The 13,082-nt window shown below is 42.9% G+C and overlaps 1 long non-coding RNA gene across 1 annotated transcript in view; it reads left to right on the top strand.

Annotated features, from left to right (window-relative positions):
* The window catches only part of LOC117935514, a 14,995-nt gene extending 7,122 nt beyond the window's left edge, over window positions 1-7,873 (top strand). The window contains exons 2-4 of the long non-coding RNA XR_004654772.1: window positions 5,117-5,130; window positions 7,603-7,606; window positions 7,805-7,873. This is a non-coding gene — a long non-coding RNA (uncharacterized LOC117935514). The remainder of the gene's footprint in view (window positions 1-5,116; window positions 5,131-7,602; window positions 7,607-7,804) is intronic.
* Window positions 7,874-13,082: the final 5,209 nt, after the last annotated feature.

The following is a 13,082-nucleotide window of genomic DNA, read 5'->3' as shown; positions in this document are numbered from 1 at the left end:
TGAAGTCTCTTTTATATAGACCTTAGTGGTCCCCTAATACTGTATCTGAAGACTCTTTATATAGACCTTAGTGGTCCCCTACCCTGTATCAGAAGTCTCTTTTATGTAGACCTTAGTGGTCCCCTACCCTGTATCAGAAGTCTCTTTTATGTAGACCTTAGTAGTCCTTTAAGGATGAACCATTCAGTGAAAGTTTTGTTTTTGTGTTATATTTTTTTCTCTCGTGTTTTTACTTTGTCCTAAAAAAGAAAACTAGCTCTGTTATGTATTTTAATACATAACAGAACTTTTAGAGGCTGTTAAATATTTTTTTATTCAACCAATTTTGTTTTTGATGGTCATTTTCTCTGAAACAACTGCACTCAATTATAATGTACAATGACAATAAAGTGTATTCTACTCTATGCGTATCCGTTCACATACATTATACATGTTCCTGCACAGGCATGTCCAATCAGCAACCGAGGAGGCGTCCCCGCGCATTTTCACAACCAATTATTTATTCCAATTAATAATTATCAACAAGCTTGCAGCACCACCTATTTCACAACTTGCCATTGTGATAGAAAATTAATAAAATGTGTAATGAGCATTCTGTGTGTGTGTGTGTGTGTGTGTGTGTGTGTGTTGAGTGGTTTGTTACAATCACTTTATCCAGCGCTGGTAATTGCTGAAAGCCTCCCTCTGCATGCCCAGCCCCTATAGAAAAGACGCTTTTTAAGTTGACTTGTTCTCTCCGGGTTCAAATAAATGAGGTTATTACTATAAGAAAACTCCATGCACTCATGCGTGCCGTGAGTGGAGGACTCAATAGGATTGGCGCTTCACTCCCACAAATAAACAATGACAAATTAATTACTTGAACTTAACGAAACTGTCACGGCGAGCCGAGGAGACGGGCTCAAAGTTTGTCCCCTGTCAAATTACTGTCCTGCCCTGTTTCTCATTACTATTCCCGCAAAGCGACGCAGGGCTGAAACCAGTCGGCATTGTGTCTCTAATAGTCTCGTCAGATCGTTTCCATCGGCAGTAACTGTAAAGGACCGAGAGGGGAATATATATTGTTTTCCGCGGCAGATTGGAATGGCAAATGTTGAGAGCAAATTAAAAAGCAGTGATTGAAACCTGGTTGCAAACTGTATTAAAAGTTAAGAGTGTGGAAGGCAACACCCTGGGGTCACATCAGGGTTACTGCCTCTAATACGCTGTTAAATCAACAGTCTGTGCATCCATCCAGCCACATTCAAGGCTGGGAATTATCCACTTGTTTCCCTCCGTTGACAGTGTCACATAGGTTTGTGTGATTGTTCCAGTGGGCGGCACACGGCTGGAGTGTGGTGGCCCGCACGGTACACCGGAACAGCAGGCCGCGGTGATACCGTAACATATCCCCCAGAGCTCACATAGCCGGACGTTACCCCACAGCCCAGCGGAGCAGCTGCCGTTAGATGCTGCTATATTGACAGTCATATAAGCCCATGCTCACACATAGCTCTGTACCCAACTGACCGGCAAAACATGGCTCGGCCATATTTATCCATAATGCATATTTACTTGGCTTAGAATTGTGATAGGAACTAGGGGTGCACCGATAGAAACATTCAATTCAATTCAATTCAATTCAATTCAATTTTATTTATAGTATCAATTCATAACAACAGTTATCTCAAGACACTATACAGATATACCACACTCCAGAATTTACAAGGACCCAACAGTTCTAGTAGTCTCCTCCAGAGCAAGCAACAGTGCGACAGTGGCGAGGAAAAACTTCCTTTTAGGCAGAAACCTCGGTCAGTCCCAGGCTCTTGGTAGGCGGTGTCTGACGGGCCGGTTGGGGTTAGAATGAAGAGTGGCAATAACAACATGTGTACAAGTACACATGTTTCATAGTTTGGATGAAGTTAACCCCCCTGCAATGATTATGCACCTGCCACCGACACCTCTAAGTTAAATGAAATCATTTAAATCTCTACCTAGAGGTGTGTGCAGTTGCATGCCACACATATACTGAACAATGCGCCACTGCATGCCAGTCCCAAGTGTTGGCGTCAAAGCTACATCATGTTTTAATCATATCAATTTGTCCCGCAGATTAGAAATGCCAAGATCAATGGAGACAGCGGGGGACAACGGCGCCGAGCCCACAGACATGTCATCTCACTGTGATTGCATCGGCACTCTTCAGCTGATAGAGTTTAATTCCCCCTAAGCTGTACGAGGAGATATCATCAAGGCAAGTGTTTGCTGCAAAATTAGAATATAATTCAAGCATATGAGAGTTGTTCCCAGCTTTTCCTTCAGATCTCTTACACCTTATTGCTGCTGCTGTGAATTAATAAGATGCAGCTTGGAGCCTCTCTTCACGGCCTTGCCTGCCATCACCATCTTGTTTTCTTAGTGCCACCGATGACTCAGAGTTTAATTGACACAGACGGAAGAGATATTCTCTTTCATGGGCAAGCAAGATTTCAGATTTGTTGACATTCTTATCAGGAGGTTATATCTACAGCAAAATGAGCGGCATCTGTGATTCCTGTCTTATCTCAAGCTGTGCTTCTGATCATTCGAATGTAGGTCTCATGCATGTCTTTGTTCACACTTTGTCACATGGTCATTTAATTTCCATATTAGACATGAGCATTTGTTTTTGTTTTTAGACAATGATCATCTCCATTCAAGCTCACTATAAATGCCTTCTTTCACATTGCAACAATGATAGTAAACCCCCGAGTGGTTGAAAACTTTAACATTGACCAGCCATATTGAATTATGCAATCATGTCATATAATCCACATAGGTAGTACCTGATATGAGTTTTCACCTGTTTCTAGTGAGCAAAGGAATGAACTTGGCTTTCAGTCGGGGGTTTATGTTGGACACCGCAGCTCCTTGCCGCTGAACCGCGTCATAGCTCATCGTATCGTAAAAATAAAACGGATTATTGATCATTTTATTTCTCTAGTTTGAGTTTACCGCTTTTTGACTGACTTCTGCTGAAACAGGAGACGTCTCTTACGTTCTAAAACCAGCGTCTGAGCTGGTAACACCAACTGAACCACACTACTGAGTATGTCTCTGACCTCCTTTGTAGAAATCCATGTTCAAGTTCTTTGGCTAAAGAGAGTGCTGGGTGAAATGAAAGGCCATTATATCATGTGGCCCGGGTCCATCAGACTGAACAGAATTGCGGTGCAAAAAACAATTGAAACCCCAGTTCTCAGATGAGCCACGATGGCCTCTTTAATACAAAAAGCAGAGAAGCAATTACTCCGGATTCAGCACAGTGGTGCATGCCCGGTGCTGTCAGCCTATAGGCGCTGCTGATGTCCAACCTGCCAAGAACAAGGCAGTCTCGTTCTGCGCACTGTGGAGAATGCCTCAGACCTCCGAAATGAGCTATTCCATCGTGATCTAAACGAACAGACATGCACTGATTTGTACCCTTCTTTCCTTTTCTCATTTTGACTGAGCTCTGATCTAATACTGACAGATGTATACTTTCCAAGATGCATTTAGAAAGGCTTCATAAGCTGTAACTAATGGCTTTATACATGCTTAATGAATCATTTACTTGTGCATAACAGATGAGTTACTTAAGGGGAGTTCGTATTTCTTTATTATTGTCATTATGATGAGTTACGAACACGCATCTTAAATGACGTGTCTCTTCAAAATCCTGAAATGTTATGGTGTAGTGATGACGACACAATTATATATTATTAATTAACAACATAACCAACCCTGGGACTTTCCCAGTCTCCTTTTGTCTAGACTTGCGGCTATGTGTGTGTGTGTGTGTGTGTGTGTGCGTGTGTGTGTGTGTGTATGTGTGAGATGTTCAGATGTGGCATCAAGTGTGACATCAGCAAAGCAAGCATCAAAATACGACAAAGTTATTTATTCATAATATGTAACCTAGGGTGAATTTCCCTCAAAGCTTTTTTAGCAACAACACATTTCTTTCTCAATGTAAAACTGATTTAAAGCCAACAACTGCCATAAATCTGATGGCATTGGCAGTATTTCTGCCCTTTTTATATCCCGTATCCATTCATCTTGAATCCAGTAGCTGTACATCCTGTGTAGCTGCAGCAACTTCTTCCTTTGTTTAATTTCAGATTAATTCAATATGCCACATTAATAAAGCTCTCAGCCATCTTACATCTTGAAGGTGTGAAACACTGATTTATTTGCCACTCTGCTATACTGCCAACATGTAATAGCTTGTGGGTTAATTGTTAAGGCGTACCAAGGGTCCCTGTGAAAAGGATCAATCATACACAGCTGTAATAATGATTTTGCAATGGTTCATCGAGGCCGCCTTGCTGCTTTGCAGAATCCACTGCCTTTATTCACACATCACGGCCAACAACTTTTTACGTCCTTCTTCCAGATGAAGGGTGTATCAACTTCTGCAGCTGAGAGCCTGTGTAATAAATCAGGGAAATTTAACATGGAAGGCCCCAGAAGTTCTGAGTGCATAATCGCTCAACTCGGATACACTTTGTAAGCATTGGATGGAGGGAGAGTGTAGTGTGCAGGGGGGCTGTCCGCTGCATTGTTATTGTGCTGTGTCTTTTTCTATGTATTATTAATGGTGTGGGATACCAGTTTGTTATTCAGGGGAAGCGAGCCTTGAGGAGTGTGCACGGGAGGTTGGAGAGTGAGTGCCGGTGGGAGGCAGGGAATGATAGTGTAAGGTAGCAGAGAACATTTGTAAAATCAGCCAACCAAGGACAGGGAGAAACTCTACACTGTCGAAAAGATTTTCCAAATGAGAGATCTTATGAGATGTCTTTCTGTGGGGAGGCTGCAGAGAACAGTAGGTCAGCTACTGATGTCCTGGGCTAAGGTTGTTTAGAAGCTGATACTGCAGACTGTACTTCATTTAGTTCTTTTATCTAGTTTTAAAAAGGGTTATTTTGGTGTCTGACAACCTTATGGAAAGGATCCCTACCGGCAGACATTTTTGATAAAGAGTAAGATCCTTTGTTTTTTACCAAAAAGAGACCAGAAATTGCCAATGCCAAACTCACCAGACTCCATGTAAATAAGCAATACTTTTAGCATGTATAGAGCTAATAACGTTTTCCCAGGGTTGTTTATGCCGTAGTCTATATCCACGACGTTCCACTTCCGGCATTGCTCCGTTGCTTCCGGAAATACCGCCAGATGTCGCTCTTTCATCGTCGTTACCTTCCTCTTTCTTTGTGTTGGCGTTCTAAACTCTGGTGGATTCAAGAGGACTCTGGTTACCTGGTCCTCAGATCTCTGCAGGGTAAATCCAGACAGCTAGCTAGACTATCTGTCCAATCTGAGGACTATGGTTACCTGGTCCTCAGATCTCTGCAGGGTAAATCCAGACAGCTAGCTAGACTATCTGTCCAATCTGAGGACTATGGTTCCCTGGTCCTCAGATCTCTGCAGGGTGAATCCAGACAGCTAGCTAGACTATCTGTCCAATCTGAGTTTTCTGTTGCACGACTAAAATTTTTCAACGTACACATGTTTCACCAAAACCAGTTCCATCTCGAGGCTGTTTTGCAGGGGCACCATGGCTCCATCCGGCACTTATCATCCGCCTATGACGATTGTGATTGTTTTTAAGAAACGCCGATAAACCAGAGCACGGTTTTCTCCTATCTTAGGGGTGGTAGTAGCTCAATCCATAGGGAGTTGGGTTGGGAACTGGAGGGTCACTGGTTCAAATCCCCGTATGGACCCAAAAAGTTGGGAGCGTGAATTGGTGGCTGGAGAGATGCCAGTTCACCTCCTGGGCACTGCAAGGTGCCCTTGAGCAAGGCACCGTACCCCCCCCGACCGCTCAGGGCGCTGGTTTAGCTGGCAGCCCACTCACTCTGACATCTCTCCATGTATAGTGCATGTATAGGTCCTGAGCATGTGTGTGTATTTTCAGGCATGTGTGTGAGTATTAACAAAAGTGTGTACACAGAGTGTAGTGCAGTAATTTCCCCATTGGGGACTAATAAACTAATTATCTTATTATCTCTTATCTTAACCACGGAATGTGGTGGGGACTCGCCAGACCCTCCTCCGCATCGCTGTGGAGGAAGGTCTGGCACTGCAAGACTATTTACAGTATGTTGTGACACATGCGAGCATCAGTCATTTAAGCAAGTGCTTCAAAACGACTCATTTCAAGGGACAAAGCCCTCTGGTGGCCATAGTAACTATGGCTGAAGATGGGGAGGGAGTAAAGTGATGTTACGTGCAAAAAAAGTGCACAGAGGGAGGAGATTGGGGTATATGGATGGTAGACAGAACATTGAACTTCAATACAGGAGATTACTGTGTGTTTCCTGTCCCTACTTAAAAGAATATGCTAAATTGCTGATATATATATATATATATATTAAGTAAAGAGTAAGAGCACAACACAATACTTGAATGTATATCAATTAGAGGGATTGTTTTTCTTTTGCGACGCACATGAAATAAGAAGCATTTTCTTTTTAAATGACAGCACCCAGGTGGGACTTCACCAAGACACCTACACACTCCATGAAATGTCTGTTTGACTGTGGGAAGATCTTTCAAACCCAGCGCATGTTCCTCTCGCATTGCCTCAGGTTAAACCTGACTAATTAGCATTCACGACAGTTTGCAAAAGGTAAATTACATCATTTATCTCGTAAATGCACACATCCCTCTGGTAGTACACAAAGATCTCAGAAATCCACACTCTGAGTCTTGTTTTTGAAAAAAAAAAACAGTTTGTACATTACTTTCTAATGATGGTATGTTGATGTGGGGCTCCGGAGATTTGCATTGCCTTGTTAGACTGATAATTGCGTATAACAAGTCCGCGAGAGACAGGAGAGAAGTCGTCGGATGAATGATTTCCCTATCTGGTGAGTTCTCATAGTCTGGAGGTGAATTGTAACACTTTATCAATATCTATCTGATGGCTTTTGGGATTGAGGGAGTTTTTTTTTTACATTCGGAGAGGAACCAGATTTGATTAGTTTGCAGTTCCGAGATGTCTCTTTTCATTCAACCATCAAAAACGTTGAGGTGATTTTGAGGTGACTCCCAGCAAAGATTTCGTGCTGGGAGTCACATTATAAGGTTTTCTGAGGGTGATTTTTAGAGATCATGGGGTGATAAAAAGAAATTCTAATGACAACCTCTTTAATAAATTATGATATAACTTTCGCCCAGAGTTGATTTGTGCTGACGGTGTTACCAGAAGTAAATCTTATTAATTTCCAGTGGGGAAAGTGTTCCTCCTCTGGAAATATTATTCTTTTTTCAATTATTATGACTATTATGATTAATATTTGCTAAGGCGTCCATATTCTGCTCATTTTCAGGTTCATAATTGTATTTTGAGGTTGTACCAGAATAGGTTTCCATGGTTTCATTTTCAAAAAACACCATATTTTTGTACTGCACATTGCTGCAGATCCTGTTTTCACGCTTGTTGTTTGGGTCTCTGTTTTAGCTCCAGAGTGAGACATCTCACAAAGTAGTTCTTTTGTAGATTAGGGTGAACTAGCGTGTGTTGTAGCAGTGGTTTGCCATTTTAGAACGAGCTAGCATGCTAGCATTTGCTACGGTTAGCCACCTCGTCTCTAGTGACGTAGAAAGTCGTGCAGACGTGGAACAGCTCACCCGGAGACTGAAGACAGAGGACATTCAGAAACCGGATCTCAATAGAAACAGCATGGGTAGTTTTTTTTCCCCCCAAATTTGTTTGCGTGTGAAAGCACCTGTCGTCAAGTAAGGTGAGATCACAACGCTCTGACTACAAGGTCTCAAGGGACGAATGTAAACGCAGAGCTTTACTCGGCTCGTTTTCTGTGAACGATGTTGCGAGGGGGTAACGTTAAGGCGGAGCTAGCAAGCGGGTAGGAAATGAGTCCTTACCCCAATTGAAGGAGTTTAAGTACCTTGGGGTCTTGTTTGCGAGGGGACCATGGAGCGTGAGATTGGTCGGAGAATCGGGGCAGCCGGGGGTATTAGCCTACATTCTGTTTATCGCACCGTTGTGATGAAAGGGAGCTGAGCTAGAAGGCAAAGCTCTCAATCTACCGGTCAGTGTTCGTTCCTACCCTCACCTATGGTCATGAAGGCTGGGTCGGGACCCAAAGAACCAGATCCAGGGTACAAGCGGCCGAAATGGGTTTCCTCAGGAGGGGGGGTGCCTGGCATCTCCCTTAGAGATAGGGTGAGAAGCTCAGTCATCCGAGAGGAGCTCGGAGTAGAGCCGCTGCTCCTTCACGTCGAAAGGAGCCAGTTGAGGTGGTTCGGGCATCTGGTGAGGATGCCTCCTGGGGGGGTCCCTTGGTAGGTGGTCCAGGCACGTCCAGCTGGGAGGAGGCCTCGGGGAAGACCCAGGACTAGGTGGAGGGATTATATCTCCAACCTGGCCTGGGAACGCCTCGGGATCCCCCAGTCGGAGCTGGTGGATGTGGCTCGGGAAAGGGAAGTTTGGGGTCCCCTACAGGAGCTGCTGCCCCCCGAGACCCGATACCAGATAAGCGGATGAAGATGGATGGATGGATGGATGGATAGCAAGCTAACGTCCTAAACTGCGTCGGGCGGCTCTCCTCCCAGCAAGCTGCGACACAGTTTACGTGTATTTTCACCACGACAACTAACAACAATCGCCATTTTGTTGTGTACCAATGAAAGGACCACGGTAAACGGTTCAGTGGCCTTTCTATCCATTTTATTTCTATTATTTTGTCATTATTTTAAACTCTGCTATCCATATTTCAAATACTTGAAAATTGTCTTACCCTCTGCAGCAGTAAACCAAACATAACACTCTTCAAAAACTTTTTTAAACAGTCAAATCACAGTCTACCATCCACCTACGCACAAATTAAGTACTCAATGCAGGGCTGGATCCAAGCTCACTGTCCCCAATACACACAATCCGGGGAGAGGTCTGTGGGAGTTGGTTTGACTGCTTATAATTCAGAAGAAGCAGGCCATACCATGTCTCTAAGTGAACTGAACTTTTACTCAAAGAAACAAATGTCTTGTAATGAGCAGGACCAAAGTCATCATCACTCTTCCTAGTTTTCTTCCATGGTCTATTTAGCACACCGCATGCTGCCAGTGCATCTCCGTCTGGCCGTTCCCTGAACTATCCACCTGCCTGTGATTATCTCAACTCTGCATATCTGACATATCGTCATCTTTCTCATCAAGACATCAGCCCATTAAGCGATCCCCTTTATTTCGCCTGGCAGAATGACAGCGTTTTCTTCTGCAGTTCTACTCCTATAAATCCACGGGAGTGTCCCGTACAATAGTTTTCGCCTGAGGAATCACAGTAAACTGGCTTCAATTATCACGAGGGCGGACTGATGAGGGATGAAAGGCATCATTGTGCTGATGAGAAACTCATTACTGTTGTAATCCTGATTTTGAAGTATTCCAGTTGACATGCGTACTGAATGAAAAATACATTAAATATAAGGTTCAAATTGAAAGTTAATCTCAAGTACTGTAACTTTGTGGTACTTTTACTTTACCTGATTTCTTATTTCATGCCACTTTCAACTTCTACCCTGCTACATCTCAAAGAGAAATATTGTACTTTTTACTCCGTTACAGTAATATGACAGCTTTGACTTTAATTAGTTACTTTAACTTTAGTTAAATATTGAAGCGGATAGTATGGAGACGTGATAACACAAACCATGAGGCTTCCTGCTCATATTCAAACACCTGACTAAATCCCAGGGTGCAAAGCTCCTGTAGTTCCTCCTACATATTATACCCCATTATCATGTTCTTACAATATTAAAATAGCTATATTACCATTACCCAGATATAGTGTATAGTGTGTTTCATCCACCTTCTTTCATCAACCTTTCTTACATTACACAGTGCCGTTTTCTTCTGATATTTTCTTTCAACTTACACAAAAACGTATTGCAATGACGATAAAAACAGAATACGTACAGAACATCACAGACAGCCTTCCTGTGTTGTTCCTTTTTAATTTACTAACGGAAAAAGCTCCAGTCAGCATACACCTCCATGTGATGTATTGCAGGTAATTAAAGGATCTTAATGTTTGCTGAATCACATGAGATCCAAGCTGCATTTGAATAATTAATCCACAGAGCTCTTTATCAGCAGAAGCAGGAGACTCACACACTTCCCTTTGGCCTCTACCTTTTGTCTTAACATTTCCTCTCTAATGATCCTGAACAGTTTGTTTACTCTAAATGCATCATTGATAAATATTAATGCTCAGACATAATTGGGTCCTCCGTTGTTGTTTTTAAACAAATGATAGAGGAGGGGGATCATTAAAGAAAGGGAAACTATTGCAATATTTCAAATCAAAACGAGAGTTATCTCAAGACACTTTACAGATCTACGGATTAACAGATTTTTTCCTAACTATGTTAGTGAGTTTCTCAAGAGCCAGACTTTCTACTGACTACTTAACCTTCATTTCTAATTGCCAACAAGGCCAACGCAATCGCCGAATCACACAGTTGCTGATTCACACAAGACTAATATCATCACACAACCTCTGTGTTTGGCGAAATATGGTCGGTTATTTGTAATTTCCCTAAAAGTTCGGCAGAAGATTTTAGCGGATTTCTACGACCTCTGCAATAATTGGAATTTACAAAAGATCCCCTGGTTATACTAATCCTAATACCCAATTCATCCCTCCTCCTCTCTTCTTATTTTCCTCCCTTTCCCCCAGTGCTCCTGCAATGGCAATGTCTAATTATCACAGGTCTCTCTTTTCTTTCTTTTTTTTTGACTTCCAACCGGAGCCAGTGACAGCCGAAAACATGACAACAGCTCAGGAGGCAGCTCCAACATATCGCCGAGCAACACGCTGCCCGGGACCCGACTATCTGTTCTCGCCGTAGTGTCCACACAGCTGCAGGAAATAATGCCACCAGTCTGCAGTGGGTGACAGGCCGTGTCCGTGGCTTCAAATGGGCCTGTCCATCCCACTGTGTGGTGTGTGCGTGCGTGTGTGTGTGTGTGTGTGTGTGTGTGTGTGCGTGTGTGTGTGTGTGTGTGTGTGTGTGTGTGTGAGAGCACATGTAGCACTGTGGAAAGCCTGAGATAGATATGGCTTGACATGGTGCCAGAGGACCAAAAAGGAGTGCTGTGATTCCGTGTTGGTGTGGGCATGACAGCGTGTGTTATGAGACACTCACGTGTAGTCTGTAATGTTTGGCAGTTACCATGCCGGGGTTAGTTTACTGACTTTAACTGCGTACAGACCCACAGCTTTATTTAACCCCTGTGTTGTCTACCCGTCAACCATGAACTTGCCTTTCCAGGTCAAATTTTTTTTTTTTTTGTGCTTTTCTAATTTTTTTGACTTTTTTTCTGATTTATTTGTCACTTTTTCCGTTTTTTTTTAAAAACCTGAGCTGGTTTAATAACAGGTTTTACACTTTTTCTTGGAATTCATGGTCAAAATACCTAATTTGTATCAAATTATACGTAAGTTTTTAGTTAAAAAGGCAGAAATTACGAATTATTTTGGCTAATAGTTAAGATCAGAGGATAATGAGTGGATCTCAGATGGGTAGATGTCAAAGTTTAGTCCGGATACTGTTTGGAAACCATGAAAAATAATAATTCAAATGCTATAAGATTAAATAAAAACACCCCAAAAATGAAATGAAAGTAATCAAAAATTGTACCTGAAAAATGTTGTATGGAATCATCCATGTTATTTTTGGTCAATTTGATTGAAAACACCAGGGTTAAAGCATGTTAATAGAGAACCATGTTTTAGTGAGTAAGCTTCCATCTTAATCTGCTCCTGTTTGATTGGGATCGCTGTTAATGCAAACGCAACAGTTCCTCCGTGTTGTTGAGTTATTATTTAGAAGTGTCGTGTCGTAGTTCATCGTGGTTTTAGAAATGTCATCGTGTGTTAGAAACTGTAACAGATAGAGGAAGTAGAGTAGCTGGCCGTTGGGGTGATGTGTGTGTTCGTTGGAGGATGAAAGGTCACGGAGACGAGAAGAAGAAGTCGGAACAGACAGAAGTCTTGCACCTGGCTGTGGTGCGTGAAGATAACACACCTACACACAGACAGAACATACTCACTCACACATACACACACACAGACACACACTTCTGCCTGACCACAGGATCCGACGAGGGGGGCATAAGTAGAGAATGACAGTTAGATTCAGGACTCATAATTTGAGACTGAGTGACCGGAGCCCCAAAAAACTTTAGTCTGCGGTCAGGGATACTTGGTGTCATTTTGGGTTGTCTAAACTTAACTGCTGTACTTCCTAAACTTTGTTTCATTTTAAACTACTGTCTCAGTAGGGCTGCACGATTATGGCCGAAATGATCATCACAATTATTTTGATCAAAATTTCGATCGCGATTATTCTCACGATTATTTGTTGATTTTAACCAAACCAAATTTTATTGTCACATAAGCGGTTTATAACTGAGAGAGGGATTGTGATGGACGCCTGATCATTATGAACGGGTCCAGCACGGGTCGATTGTCACTGCGCTGCACTTTTATGAACTATGATATTCTGGCCCTGGGTCACATCTCTTGCAGGTCCAGGTCCAGGTTCTGGTCCTGGTCCAGGTCCAGGAGCTCCGTCTCACACGCTGTCACTCTACCGACTGAAGTTAGTTGCATTCAAAAACTTCTTCTGTGTTTGTCGCCGTGGCGGCCGCGATAGCGGAGCTACCCGCGGAAACACTGGTACAAATATAGGTTTGCCCCTCTCATACTTAACAATACACAGCTGTGTTAATAAAAAATTAAAACTAGACAAATGTCAGCAGTGTGGACGGCGGCCGCTGTGTGGCCGGGCGCGGAGATTAAGACGAGATAGAGCAGAGGAGAGATCCTTTTATTTCAGCATTCATCCGTTGCAGACCATTAACAACCATAGCGATTATCATTCTCATGGTAACCAGGGCAGCAGTTGTTGACCAAAACCCCCCGAATCCACATCACTAGCCTGAGGGCGGACTTTCTGCAGTTCAAGATAAAAGAGAAGAAAGTAGGTGTCCTTTCTTACAGTGGGAGGTGGGAAAAAGGAGTCAAGCCAGTGGGAGGGACAGAAAAA

Source organism: Etheostoma cragini, chromosome 20 (genome assembly GCF_013103735.1).
Source record: "Etheostoma cragini isolate CJK2018 chromosome 20, CSU_Ecrag_1.0, whole genome shotgun sequence".
Taxonomy (NCBI): Eukaryota; Metazoa; Chordata; class Actinopteri; order Perciformes; family Percidae; genus Etheostoma; species Etheostoma cragini.
The sequence above is the reverse complement of the archived record's forward strand: the minus strand, read 5'-3'. Positions and strand labels throughout refer to the sequence as shown.